Raw genomic sequence first — 13690 nt, forward strand, 5'->3', positions numbered from 1 at the left:
ACAATTATACAGAGTATAACCAGCAGTGAAATGTAGGTCAGGTCCGCTCCAAGGACAGTGCAATTATATAGTATACAAATATTAAGAAAAAGAAAAGTAGAAAAAATAAAAGAATAAAATAAAATAAGATAAAAAATATAAATATAAATGTGCAGGTCAGAATGTTGTTGACTTAAATAGTAATATAAGAGGAATGTGCAAAAGAATGTGCGAGGTAGAGAAAAATTATGAATAGCTTATTGATATAGTGATATTTACATGGAGTCAAGTGATGTTTTGACACAGAGTTAGAGTTTAGGAGCCTGATGGCCTGGGGGAAGAAGCTCCCCCTAAGTCTCTCAGCTTTTGCCATCAGGCTACGGAAGCGCTTAAAAGGGTGATTTGAGTCCTTAATGATTTTGACAGCTCTATTTTTGCAGCGTTTGAGGTAGATGTCCTGCAGAGAGGGGAGAGCAGACCCTGAGATGCGCTCAGCTAAGCGCACAACTCTCTGTAGTACTTTGCAGTCCTGATTGGAGCTGTTTCCATACCACACTGAGAAGTCAATACACTTTCTATGATCCCTGAATAGAAAGTTTTCAGGATTGCTGGTGAGACCCTGAATTTCCTCAGCTGTCGCAGGTGGTACAGTCTTTGCCTGGCTTTCTTAACCTGTGTTTGGATGTGTGTAGTCCAAGTCAGGTTCTCGGAGATGTTTACACGGAGGTACTTGAAGCTACTCACCCGCTCCACAGAGGTCCCACTGATCATAAGAGGAGTGTGGGGCTGCTGCTGTCTCTTCCTAAAGTCCATGATCAGCTCTTTAGTTTTGCTCACATTCAGAGAGAGACAGTTGTCCTGGCACCATGATGTGAGTCTCTCTACCTCATCCAAGTATGCGGTCTCATCATTGTTGGAGATGAGGCCCAGAACCACAGTATCATCAGCGAATTTGATAATAGATGTGGAGCTGTGAGAGGACACACAGTCATGCGTGTAGAGAGAGTAAAGCAGGGGACTCAGGACACAGCCCTGTGGGGCTCCTACGTTCAGAGTGATGGAGTTTGAGGTGAACTGGCCAACTTTCACCACTTGAGGTCTGCCGGTGAGGAAGTCTTGAATCCAGTCACAGAGTGAGGAGTTTAGGCCGAGGTCTGTGAGTTTAGAAGCCAGCTTGATGGGGACTATAGTGTTGAAAGCTGAGCTATAGTCAATGAATAGCAGCCTTACATAATTCTCATTGTTGCTGTCCATGTGTGTGAGGGAAGAGTGGAGGACGTGAGAGATGGCATCGTCAGTAGATCTATTGGGGCGATAAGCAAACTGAAGAGGGTCCAAAGTATCAGGTATGGAGGAGCAGATGTGGCTCTTTACAAATCTTTCAAAAACCTTCATGACTATAGATGTGAGGGCAACTGGGCAATAGTCATTCAGGCAAGAGGGTTTATTGTTTCTTTTGGGTGAACTAACTCTTTAACCCTGCCCCTAAACTTAACTTAACAGAAATTAGCCACCTCGTAAAATATGTACGAAATGGCCGTGTGATAGCGTTATTGATTCTAGTCAAACCTGTACACACACTAATTGTGAATAATGAAGTGAATGTGACAATTTTACCTATGTGTTAAAGTGTTACTAATGTCAGAGTGTGTGCTGAAAACCTAAAGTAGTTTGCTGATCTTAGTTAGCTAGCTTTGAACTGGTTTAGGTCGTCTCTTACCCTAGTTAAGATATTTTGTGCTTGTTTAGCTGGTCTCACAACAATCTTGCAAAACTGGTTTAGCTGGTTGACCAGCTGGTTTTCCAACCTGACCAGTTGATAAGTGTCCAAATGCCCTTTAAAACCAGCAAAACAGACCATCCACCTTGTTTTACTTTCAACAGAGATCCCATAATTTTTTAGTCTAGGTACTTTTATTTGGATACTATCACAATGGTCCAGCTGCCATTCTTCTTTGCAAGGGTGAGGATAGGACATACTGAGGAGAGGGAACTCCCAGGTTTACTGTCATCCTTCACTTTATACATCTCATCCTGTCCATATAACAGTGATGGAGAGGGACAGAGAGCGAGAAAAACTCAACTGCCACTGAACATAAAAGACTGCTGTGAGGGACTGAAGCGGAGTGCTTTTTCAAGAGCGTTGCCAAAAGTAAGCATTTATTAGAGAAAAGCGAGTCTTTAAACCAACTGTGCAAATTATACAGCTAGGATAGTTGGAGGATAGAACTATTTTATAGCACTGTTTAGCAATCATAAATCCCAAGTTTTCTTCACCTTTTGTTTACACTCTTGTCACTTGATGTTTTAAATCCTGCCGTGTCAGCCACAGTCCGTTTACTGACTGTCTGATGCAAGCAGGTCTATAATACCCGAAAAATCTATCTGTTAGCATTCCCATTGATTTTAATGAGAGTTAAATTGCTGACATATGATCCTTTGGAAGAATGTGATTTGAAATTTGCCAGCTTTTTACTTGTTACCAAAGCCTGGTTTCAGCAAACTCCTTAAGATAAGAAACCCTAAATTATTTCTTATTACTAAGGTTTTTCTTAACTTAAGAGTTGTCTGCTCACTCTAGAGCAGCAGGAAAGTGACGTCCTGACAACACTAATTGGTTAATGGCACTCACAGTCCCAAACTCTTCACAATTGTAACTCTTCTGGGCTGTGACGTCTAAAGCAGTAGACAGTCCTATTATAGATCCATTATATGTTTTTAACGGCCCTCCACAAAATATTCACTGGGCAAACATCTACCACATGAAATATCTGCAAAATGTATTTATTTAGAATATATGGCTACCCTCAGAGGAACATCTTTCTATCATATTTACATTTACATTTAGTCATTTAGCAGACGCTTTTATCCAAAACGACTTACAAATGAGGACAATGGAAGCAATCAAAATCAACAACAGAGCAATGATACGCAAGTGTAATGAGTCTCAGTTAGCTTAACATAGTACTCATAGCAATTTTTTGTTAATTGTATAATAAATAAAAAACAAATAGATAGAATACAAAAATAATAGAGAAGCTAATGTTATTTTATTTTATTTTTTTTAAGAAAACAAGCAGTTAGTAAATTAACAGTGCAAGTCTAAAAGGGGCAAGTTTTTGTAAAGAATAGAATTAGAATAGATAGTGCTAGAGTTAGAGGGTCAAATAAAGATTGAAGAGATGCGTTTTAGCTGATTTTTGAAGATGGCTAAGGACTTGGATTGAGTTGGGCAGGTCATTCCACGAGGAGGGAACATTTCATTTAAAAGTCTGTGAAAGTGATTTTGTGCCTCTTTGGGATAGCACAATAAAGTGACGTTCACTTGCAGAACGTAAGCTTCTAGAGGGCACATAAGTCTGAAGTAATAAATTTAGGTAAAGTGGTGCAGAGCCAGTGGTGGTTTTGTAGGCAAACATTAATGTCTTGAATTTTATGCGAGCAGCTATTTGTAGCCAGTGCAAATTGATAAACAGAGGTGTGACGTGCATTCTTTTTGGCTCATTAAAAATTCATCTTGCTGCCGCGTTCTGGATTAATTGTAAAGGTTTGATAGAACTGGCTGGAAGACCTGCCAAGAGAGCATTGCAATAGTCCAGCCTGGACAGAAAAAAGAGAGTTATGAAGCATGTTCCGAAAGAAAGGGCCTGATCATCTTGACGTTGAATAAAGCAAATCTGCAGGACCTATATACCCCTAAAAGTTTCTTAGTACCTTAAGGGTACATATTACTACTTGTAAGGTAGGAATATACACCTTTTGGGGGAAAAGATGTGCCTTTAAAATGACTGCCCCAGTGACAAGTTGTTATACACATACATGTACAATTATTGCACGTTTTTACTTTTGAATGACTTATCTACCACCAGTAACTAACTTTACAATGCTAACCAATCCTAACTAATTGGTCTGTTACTTATCGTACACAAAATATGCCAAAATCACATCACATGCTCAGATTGGGGATATGTTTCCAAAAAGCATTGTTAGCAAACTATGGTCACAAGTTCTGGCATTAGCTACATATACCTACATCAGTGTTTCCCAAAACCATATTTCCAGTGAACATTTTCAAACTTCTACTACAGCTCTCGGCCTGTCTTTAGTTTATTGTTAGAGATGACATGTGGACCTAACAACTGGAAAACAAAAACAACAATGTAGCCATCAGATGCCATGTACACTTTTTTGCAGCAGTCGAATTAATTTCTCGATATGATTTATTAGCAGAAGTCATTACTCCAAGTGATGTAATCAAAGACAATTCTATATTGTTAAACCATGTGCAACAGAGTTTCAGGAAAGAGTTATGCTGTTTTACCAGGTTTTTTATCAGTCTATTGGGAAACAAAGCTACTGCTGATTCATATTGACAGATCTCATATTGACAGTTTTGTGGCAGTTAGTGGTTAAACTAGATATCCAAGTGCAGGGTTATATATACTTTGCTTAATGAGTTATATATGTGATATAATAAGCAGTTATTACGTTTGGAAGTACATACTTTTTTCACTTGTGCTCTCACATTTTTTTTTACTGATTTCCTCAGTGTTTAATGAACAATCATTTACAGAGACTACTGAAATTATTTGAATTATTTCTATTTTTTAGACCTGCCTATTATTGTGGTACCATGAAATACTTAAATGTCTTATTAACTCAACAAACTTATTAATATCGGTCTCTTCCTGAATAAGTGGGCGGCTCTTGGATAAGAATAAGTGTACCGGGTTATGTAGTTTCACAGAGCCGGACTTTAAGAACAGAAGATAATCTGTTGTCATGTTTCTCATTGCTACTAAGAACACTAAGGTAGATTTATGGGACACTTTAAAACCTTCAGCTTGACATTGTGGTGACCTTTTAGTCAGCCCCCATTAACCAACACTCATAAAAAATGGTCATGTTACCAGAACTGTTCATAAATGGTCATTCTGTTGATTTGTGCTTTTGTGCTTTGTGGATTGCAGAGCCCTGCCTAGCAGTTAAAGCTTCAGCGCCTTTATGAGCTGTCTTCTGTTCTTCATAATCTTCCATAAACAAAAATGCCCAGGGACTGTCAGAATTTTCTCCCATCAAGGCTGAGAAATGATTTACGAAAGCAGGGGTCCTGGGCTCCTAATGCAACAGAGCTGCGAATATCCTCTCTTTTTTTGAGTGTGAGGATCTGAGCGTCTGCGCTGTGTGACAGTGGGAGCCGATCTGGAGGCAGTTTTGCTCGTGGTGTTTGGTAGAGCAGAGCGGAGAGCCGTCTGATGCTCCAAACTCTTTCATCGGAGACTTTCCTTTGAGATTTGTCGCTCTTACGCTTACAAGTCAAAAACAACATTGAGCAAAGCATAAAAATTTAACCCAGCAGCACAGTCATAATTCAAAAGTCTTCTAAATAGACAAAACAATTGGGTACCATTTGATGGCAGACGCGCAGTGGTGAAATGTAGGACGCATTTAATTTGTGTTTCTCTGACTCAGGATGTCCCTCGTTCGCTCTGCAAATGCATCCTCCCTAACTTTACCGGTAAGTGTCGCAGTAAAAGACGCTGTCAGTCAGTAAAGCTGTATATTTTATCACTGTTTTCCCTTACGTAGCTGCTCTTTGGACCCCTGCCAGAAATAAAATCTCTCTACCTGCTCACATAAATAATGGGCCACTCAGCCATAACCATTTCCTGCAACACTTCAGCGTAGGAAAAAGCCTTGCTCATAACTTGCTCCCAGTGGACTGTTTTGTTCGCAACTACAGGAAGCAACTCTCTTTAACTATTTTTCACATTTCAATCATTTTTTTCTGTATGCCATAAACACAAATGTGTCCCCTGTAGCACTATTACATTTTTTGTTGTAATGTGCATATTTTCTTTTTTTTAGCTAGATACGTTATCACTGAAGCATCATAAGAATCAACATTAAGTTTTAAACAGGGCTCTTCAAGGGTCCTTCAACTACATTTTTTTGTGAAACAATGAATATATGGTTAAAATAAAAAAAATACAATATTAAGCTCATTTTACGTTATTATTACTAATTATTATTAAGAGTCTACTCTTAGAGTCTAATTTACATTATTTAGTCATTTTACTATACATATATACATACATCCTGAATTCCGGAAATGTGCGATGTTTTTTTAAATTTGAATAAAATGAAAACTAAAACAATTTCAAATCACATGAGCCAATATTTTATTCACAATAGAACATAGATAACATAAACTTTAGGAACTTGTGAGAAAGTTTACAATTTTATGTACAAAATGAGCTCATTTCAAAGTTGATGCCTGCTACAGGTCTCAAAATAGTTATCCTTCACAGACTGGAGAGCCTCTCTAAGACATCCCTTTTATAGCTAATCATGTTACAGACTTGATGTCAATTAACTTCATTAGTTGCTAAATGTTTTCCCAGCTGCATCTTTTCAAAATGTCTTGCTTTTTCAGCCCTTTGTTGCCCTCGTGCCAACTTTTTTGAGACCTGTAGCAGGCATCAAATTTGAAATGAGCTCATTAGTGGATAAAAGTGTAAAATTTCTCAGTTTAAACATTTGTTATGTTCTCTATGTTCTACTGTGAATAAACTATTGGCTCCTGTGATTTGAAAGTCTTTTAGTTTTAATTTTATTCAAATTTGAATTCAAATTTTTTTTGTGTTTGTGTGTGTGTATATATATATATATATATATATATATATATATATATATATATATATATATATATATATATATATATATACATATCATTATATGTATATGTATATACTGTATATCATTAATCATTTTATGGCTCTTAAAACAATGGTACTGTGATTGAGTTGTTGAAATAGCAGTATACAACTGAGATTTATTTTTTTAAAAGATTTTTGTAATTGTTTTAAATTGTATTTCAAATCAAAGAGCACCAATCCTTTATTCACAAAGTGCTTTTGTTGCTTGATGCTTACTGTGCATCTCAGAATTGCAGATGTTCTCGTATTTCATGTTGATCTTTGCCCCTGATTCTCTTTCTAATAAGTATTTTGTCACTGTAGATGAAATCATATTACTGTACCATACATGTTTTTTAGTATACCTCCACTGTTGGGAGCATAAACATGTTTTAGAGGCAACTTTTTGGCATCTATTTTGACTACATTTCTGTTTTATAGGTGATCAGATACAATTGTAACATTTTAGTCAAATCAGCCAGCCACATGTTAGTATAGAAAACACTTATATGTGCCAACAGAAACTATAATATTAATAGATTTACAATGAGAAAGATTTAAATAAAATGATCAAATTCAATAAGTGAAATACAATAAGTTAGAGAGAAAAGTAAAGATTTTTTGCAGAATTTTTGAAGAATCTTCATGCAGCTCTTTTTCTATACAGACACATGATCCAAAAAGGACAAAGACACCATAAAAGCAAGTAGTCCATAAAACATATACTATATTTCATTTAAAAAATAGCCTTTTATTTTGCAAACAGATAAAATAATAAATGGAATATTTGAAACGATAAAATAATTTTAGTTTTTTTGGTAAACTATTCCCTTAATGTGAACGGATTTGAGGGGCCTGTAGAAGTAGATGAAGAAGATACTGCAGTGATGCTGTGGTTTGCATAACCCTGCTGCTGCTACACACCCTACAAACACACAACACTCGCACACACTGTCTATACCCTCCTCCCTTCTCCAAATTACTGCAGCCCTCATGAGCAGGAGCAGCAAGGAGCATTACGTCACTGCTGCCGCTCTCACAGCCTCGCACGCTGGACCGTGGCAGGTTCCCGTGGCGACCGTCTCCTCAGGATGCACTGCACGTGCGCAGGATACGAGGGAGGGAGGGAGGGAGGAATACATGCACCCTCACTGTCGTAGAGAGCATCGGAGCCAAGCCGCAGGCCAGATAGCCCACAGAATAAGAATTATAGCCTGGTCTCTGTCATTTAATTACCCCACTTTGCAGAGTAGTCATTACACCCCCTCAGCTCTCTCCAGCTACTAATGGGCCAGATTTAATCTAAGTGGGTTAAACACGTAAATAAGCTATTGAAAAAAACTCACAGTATAAACAAACACTAGATAGATAGATCCTTCAGAAATCATTCTAATGATTTGGTGCTCAAGACACATTTCTTATTATCAGTGTTGAAAACATCTGAGCTGCTGAATCTTTTTGTAGAAACTGTGATACATTTTTCTCATGATCATTAATAAATAGAAAGTTCAAAAAACAGCATTTATTTGAAATGCTTTGTAGGGTTGCAAAGGGGTGGAAGATTTCTGAAAGTTTCCAAAATTTTTCTGGAAAAAAGTTTTGGAAATTGTCCGCCTTTATGCAACACTAATGCTGTCACTGTTAAACAATTTAATGCATACTTGCTGAATGAAAGTATTGAATTATTTAAAATATATATATTTTACCTACATCAAACCTTAGTGTATGTCAGTGAATGTATGTCAGGAAGGGGGTAATTTTGTCTGCATTTTATTTTAGGATTTTGCTGGAAGTGCTAAACCAATCTGGATGTTGACAGCAGAGTTAATCACAAATGTTTAGGGCGTTTAGAATTTCAATTTTTAGGTTGAGATCCACAGTACCTTGTAAAAATAAAAAGTAAAAAATAAAGAATAAGAATTGGGAAATCCTACTGCTTTATCCAGTATAGATCTGCCTTTGATCTACAAATTTGAAGAGAATATTTTAATGCGATTCACTATAAATGAAAGCTGTGTAAACATGGCTAATCTGTTCCATGAGGAGAAATAATGTTATGTTTATAAGAAATTATTCACAATCTGGATGGATTCAAATCTTGGGTCCAGATCTGGACTGCAGTCTGCTAATTGGTGTGGGTTTACTGTTGTAAAGACTGCTGACTTCCCCTCCACACTCGCAGTCCTCCACAGAGGATGTGACCACTGCTCACCACTCGCTCTGGGAGTGTCGACATCACACAGTCAATTCCTCAGATAAGATTCTGAGCATTTAATCGCTCTTCAGACTAATAAAAATAGATGCCCAGGGTGCACATTCTCTGTTATGAATGTGCTATCTTATGCAACGCTATCAATAAATATCTGTACCATTGATCGTCTGCTTTGTTCGGTGTAGAGTGTCCATAATGCATAGCTCATCTGAATACAGATGGCAGAGAAATGGCAAATCTGTCTGTCACAGCTTTTGGCGAACGGTGAGCCTCCAGCCTCTGTGAATTGAACATAATACTCACCTTTATTTGGACACAAATTAACACATCTTTGCACATTCATCATTTCACATGAGGACTCGTTCAATTATTCATGGCCATGGTGTTATCTAAGGAGATTCTGCGTTTTTACTGATGCCGTTTGGCACTGAAGCTTCCTGTTATCTCAACCTCTCCTCTGCTTGCACTACAACATTATACAGAAGGCCGATAAAAAGGCCATTATTCTGAAAACAGTGTATTGTCTTGATGTGAAACTGAGAGGTAAAGACAGGAATATTTACACTTGGTTTTAGTTTAGAATTAGTGAGGGAACTAATGAATTCAAAGTCTGTCTTGGCATCTCAGGAACAGTTCAGTGCAGGGAGAATGTCAGATTTATTAGTCTTTTTTCTGACAAGAGAAAGAGACGTCTCAGGTTTAATATGTGAGAGAGCCATATGCTGCCTGTCTGGAACTACAGATGAAAGACAACACAATATTTCATGACTGCTAAACATTTTAACTGATCATAGAGAAACATTAAATAAAAATGAGACTACAGTAGGTTCATCTGCATAAAAGTATTTTTTTAAATTTATGTTGACATGTTTGGTTCTGCATACACTTCTATGTTATTTTCAAGATTAAACATTTTTAATTGGTGTATTTTTTATTTGTTTGAAAAAAGTCTCTTAAGCTCACCAAGGCTGCATTGTTTGATTAAAAATACACAAAAAAAACGCTAATATTGTGAAATATCATTACAATTTAAAACAACTGCTTTCTGTTTTAATGTATTTTAAAATGTGGAATTTATTCCTGTGATGCTAAAGCTGAATTTTCAGTGTCACATTATCCTTCAAAAATCATAATAATATGCTAATTTGGCGATAAGAAACATTTCTTCTTATTACCAAGATTCTTTGATGCATATTTTAAATGAACAGCATTTTGTATAGAAATCTTTTGCAACATTATAAATGTTTCCTTGCTAAATATAAGTAAAAATAAAAAAAAAGAAAGATCTTATGTTTAACCATTAGTGTATTTTGAAGATCTTCACAATTATGGTAAAAAAAAAAGTGCCATTTATTTAAAATGTGAACTTATTTTATTTTTCAAATAAAATGTTTCACAAAAAGAATTATGTTACAGGGATAGTTCACTCAAAAATGTAAATTCTGTCATAATTTATTCACCCTCATGTCGTTCCAAATCTGCATGACTTTATTTCTTCTGTAGAACACAGAACATATCTGTGTTCACATGGTGTCCAAACATTTCCTTGCATGTTCAAAACATCTTTTGTGTTCCACAGAAGAATTTCTTAAAGGTTTAGAACAACATATGGGTGAGTTAATGATGACAGAATTTTTCATTTTGGGTGAACTATCCTCTTTTTGGTGCTGCTGAACTTGTCTAGATGGTGTTACTATCTTTTATCTCAGTATCAGCATTAAACTTGATTTTGAGGATAGACTGGACAGTGTCTGTAATCTTTGTATTCTGTCTCACTCACTCACAAGAAACTGATCACTCCAGCAGCTTGTGCACATAACAATGGCTGGCAGCTCCATGAGAACAGTGTGTCACAGCGGTAAAGATGGGCTTCACGCACCTGTAGTCACTGCTGGCTGCTTTACTGTACTCCATCTGATGCAGATGGCTTGTAAAGCCTCCTCCATTAAGCACAAGCAAGTTTTTTGGACAACATGATGGATTGCATCTCACTCATGGGCCAGTGAGTCATAAATGTGGAAAGGTGCTGTTAAGCAAAATTCCACAGAGGCTGTTTTCCCTGAAGAGGAATTAAAACAAGTCTCAAAATGAACCACGTCTCTGGAGTCACCGTTTATCAGCTTTGATTAGAGCTGGAGCTTGTAAACCTTGGTGTGGTGTGATTCTCCAGAGGGTCTAGATATGAAGTCGCAAACATATTCATTATAGGAGGGCTGCATGTGATATGCACAGGAGTGCGAGCCATTGACGGACACTTCCATGGACAAAATACTCCATTAGCCCACTTCCGACTGTATTCTCTAAAGTCATGAATACATAAAGATGTAGTAACGAGATAAATGCATTTGCATGCCTTGGTGAGCACTTCCTATTCTGTATCGGAAACCAGTATCCTATTGTATTTGGGCAAGAAGTGCTTCACATGTCAAGCTACATTTATAGCATGAAATGCACTGCAGAGTGCTTTTTCTTTTGGGAACTTTCAAAATTGCAAATATATTCTGCTTACAAGTGATATTTACATTTATAATTTTCTTTGGTTTACACACCATATTTCATGTTTCATCTCAAGCTGTTCAATGACTTGGTTTCTTTCTCCTTGGTAAACAAGTACACTAGCATTTGATAAATTGTTGGTTGTGATGGAAACGACATTATATATACAGTATATATGCATTTTTATAATGGATTTTCATAGTTTGAAAACTTGAAAAAATTTGAATCTGTGGTAAGAGAAAAAAATCTATCCACAAAAAAAAAAATCAAAAATGACAATTCAAAAAAGACGTATATGTTATATTGACAAAAAATATATATCAATATTTTTTTTTGATAATGATAATTGAACCATATTTTGCTTAGAGTGTTTTTATGCTGGTACCTTGGCTGGTTTAGGCCTGCCACATATAAATACATATATATATGACAATAAAGTCATACTGAGTGATTAATGGGTGAATCATTGAATCATTCATTCAAAAAATTTGTTCAAAATGGCTGATTCATTTAGAAACGAAGCAAGTGGCTGTCTTTATGAATGGATTATTGAAACATTGACTCAAACGATTTGTTCGAAAACATTCATTCAGGAACAAAGCACAAATGTTCTACTCCAGCATTGTTTAGAACAATTTTCATTGGTGAAACTGAAAAATATATATATATTGTGTTTAAAATGTAACTCACTCAATAACAACTTCATGTTTTTTGAATAGTTGGATGACATTCACAATCAAACATTCACAATCTAACTCTGCGCTAATATTCATATTTCTTTACATACTGCACATAAACACTTTAAATACTGCACAAAATGTAGTTCTCTATGTGCTTATATTTCTTGGGTTGATTGACAGGAATGCTTAGGATTGTGATGTTCAGCTATAACCAACACTTCTGTCCTTTTATTTCAGGGATAACAGCGGCTGCTTCTCTGGTGTCACTAGCCTGGGCTCTGGCCTCCTACCAGAAAGCCTTGCGTGATTCCCGTGATGATGAGAAGCCCATCAGCTACCTTGCCGTCATCATCCAGTTCTGCTGGCACTTCTTCACCATCGCCGCTCGCGTAGTGACCTTCGCTCTCTTCGCCTCCGTGTTTCAGCTCTACTTCGGCATCTTCATCGTGCTGCACTGGTGTATCATGACCTTCTGGATTGTACACTGCGAGACCGAATTCTGCATTACCAAGTGGGAGGAGATCGTCTTTGACATGGTGGTGGGAATCATCTATATCTTCAGTTGGTTCAACGTGAAGGAGGGACGCACCCGCTGCCGTCTCTTCATCTACTACTTCATGATCCTGCTAGAGAACACAGCCCTGAGTGCGTTGTGGTACCTGTACCGTTCGCCGCCCAGCACAGACGCCTTTGCCGTGCCCGCTCTGTGTGTCATCTTCTCCAGCTTCTTCACCGGCATCGTCTTCATGCTCATGTACTATGCTTTCTTCCATCCCAACGGGCCACACTTTGGCCGCTCGGCCAGTCTGGTCCAGCTCGAGGACCCTACCGCCACCTTCACGCTGCCCCCCGAGGGCGCCACCAACTCCCTGCGCTCCAACCGCGGAGGTACACTAGCCAGGGACGCTGACCGCGAGGCCAAGTACAGCGAAAGGGACGGTTGCGTACCCGTCTTTCAGGTGCGGCCCACCGCACCCTCCACACCTTCCTCCCGTGCCCCACGCCTGGAGGAGACAGTCATCAAAATAGACTTGTGCAGGAACCGCTACCCTGCTTGGGAGAGGCATGTACTAGACAGGAGTATACGTAAAGCCATCCTGGCCATCGACTCGTCTCCGACCCCGCCACGCCTCCAATATAAAGACGACACATTGGTTCAAGAGCGTCTGGAGTACGAGACCACCTTGTAGCCTGCATTGTGGAAACACACAAACATTAACACATTACTGTCCACTTGAATAAACAGCAGGACTGTGGCAATAACGTTCCTTGCATACATAGCATCTAGCCATGATGTTGATTGTCATGGACAAGCAAATATAGGCACAACATATTTGTGGACGAATGAAATGATCAATCTTTTTTAAGCCGTTCTCTCGTTGCTTTTTATTTTTTATTACTTCTGTCTTGTCAGGGAATATCTGGGTTTCTAAAAGTCATTGCACTGGCTGATATAGACCACAAACCCCTCGGTCCTCCTCAGTGTTGTACAGACCTTCATTCCCAGAGTTGATCGTCCTCGAGCCGACGTCTCCAAGAAGACATCCTGAACACTTCATAGTTTGTCTCTTGCAGGAAATGCAAAACAAAGGCCTTTCCCTTTGAAACCAAGCATCCAGTGCACT

The 13690-nt window shown here is 38.0% G+C and overlaps 1 pseudogene across 1 annotated transcript in view; it reads left to right on the forward strand.

Moving 5' to 3' along the window:
* Positions 1 to 13353, forward strand: part of LOC306846280 (XK-related protein 4-like) — a 52048-nt pseudogene extending 38695 nt beyond the window's left edge. Inside the window, exon 3 of the transcript in view lies at positions 12303 to 13353. The product of the transcript in view is annotated as an XK-related protein 4-like (transcript). The remainder of the gene's footprint in view (positions 1 to 12302) is intronic.
* Positions 13354 to 13690: the final 337 nt, after the last annotated feature.

The sequence above is a fragment of the Barbus barbus genome (assembly GCF_936440315.1).
Source record: "Barbus barbus genome assembly, chromosome: 26".
NCBI classification, from domain to species: Eukaryota; Metazoa; Chordata; class Actinopteri; order Cypriniformes; family Cyprinidae; genus Barbus; species Barbus barbus.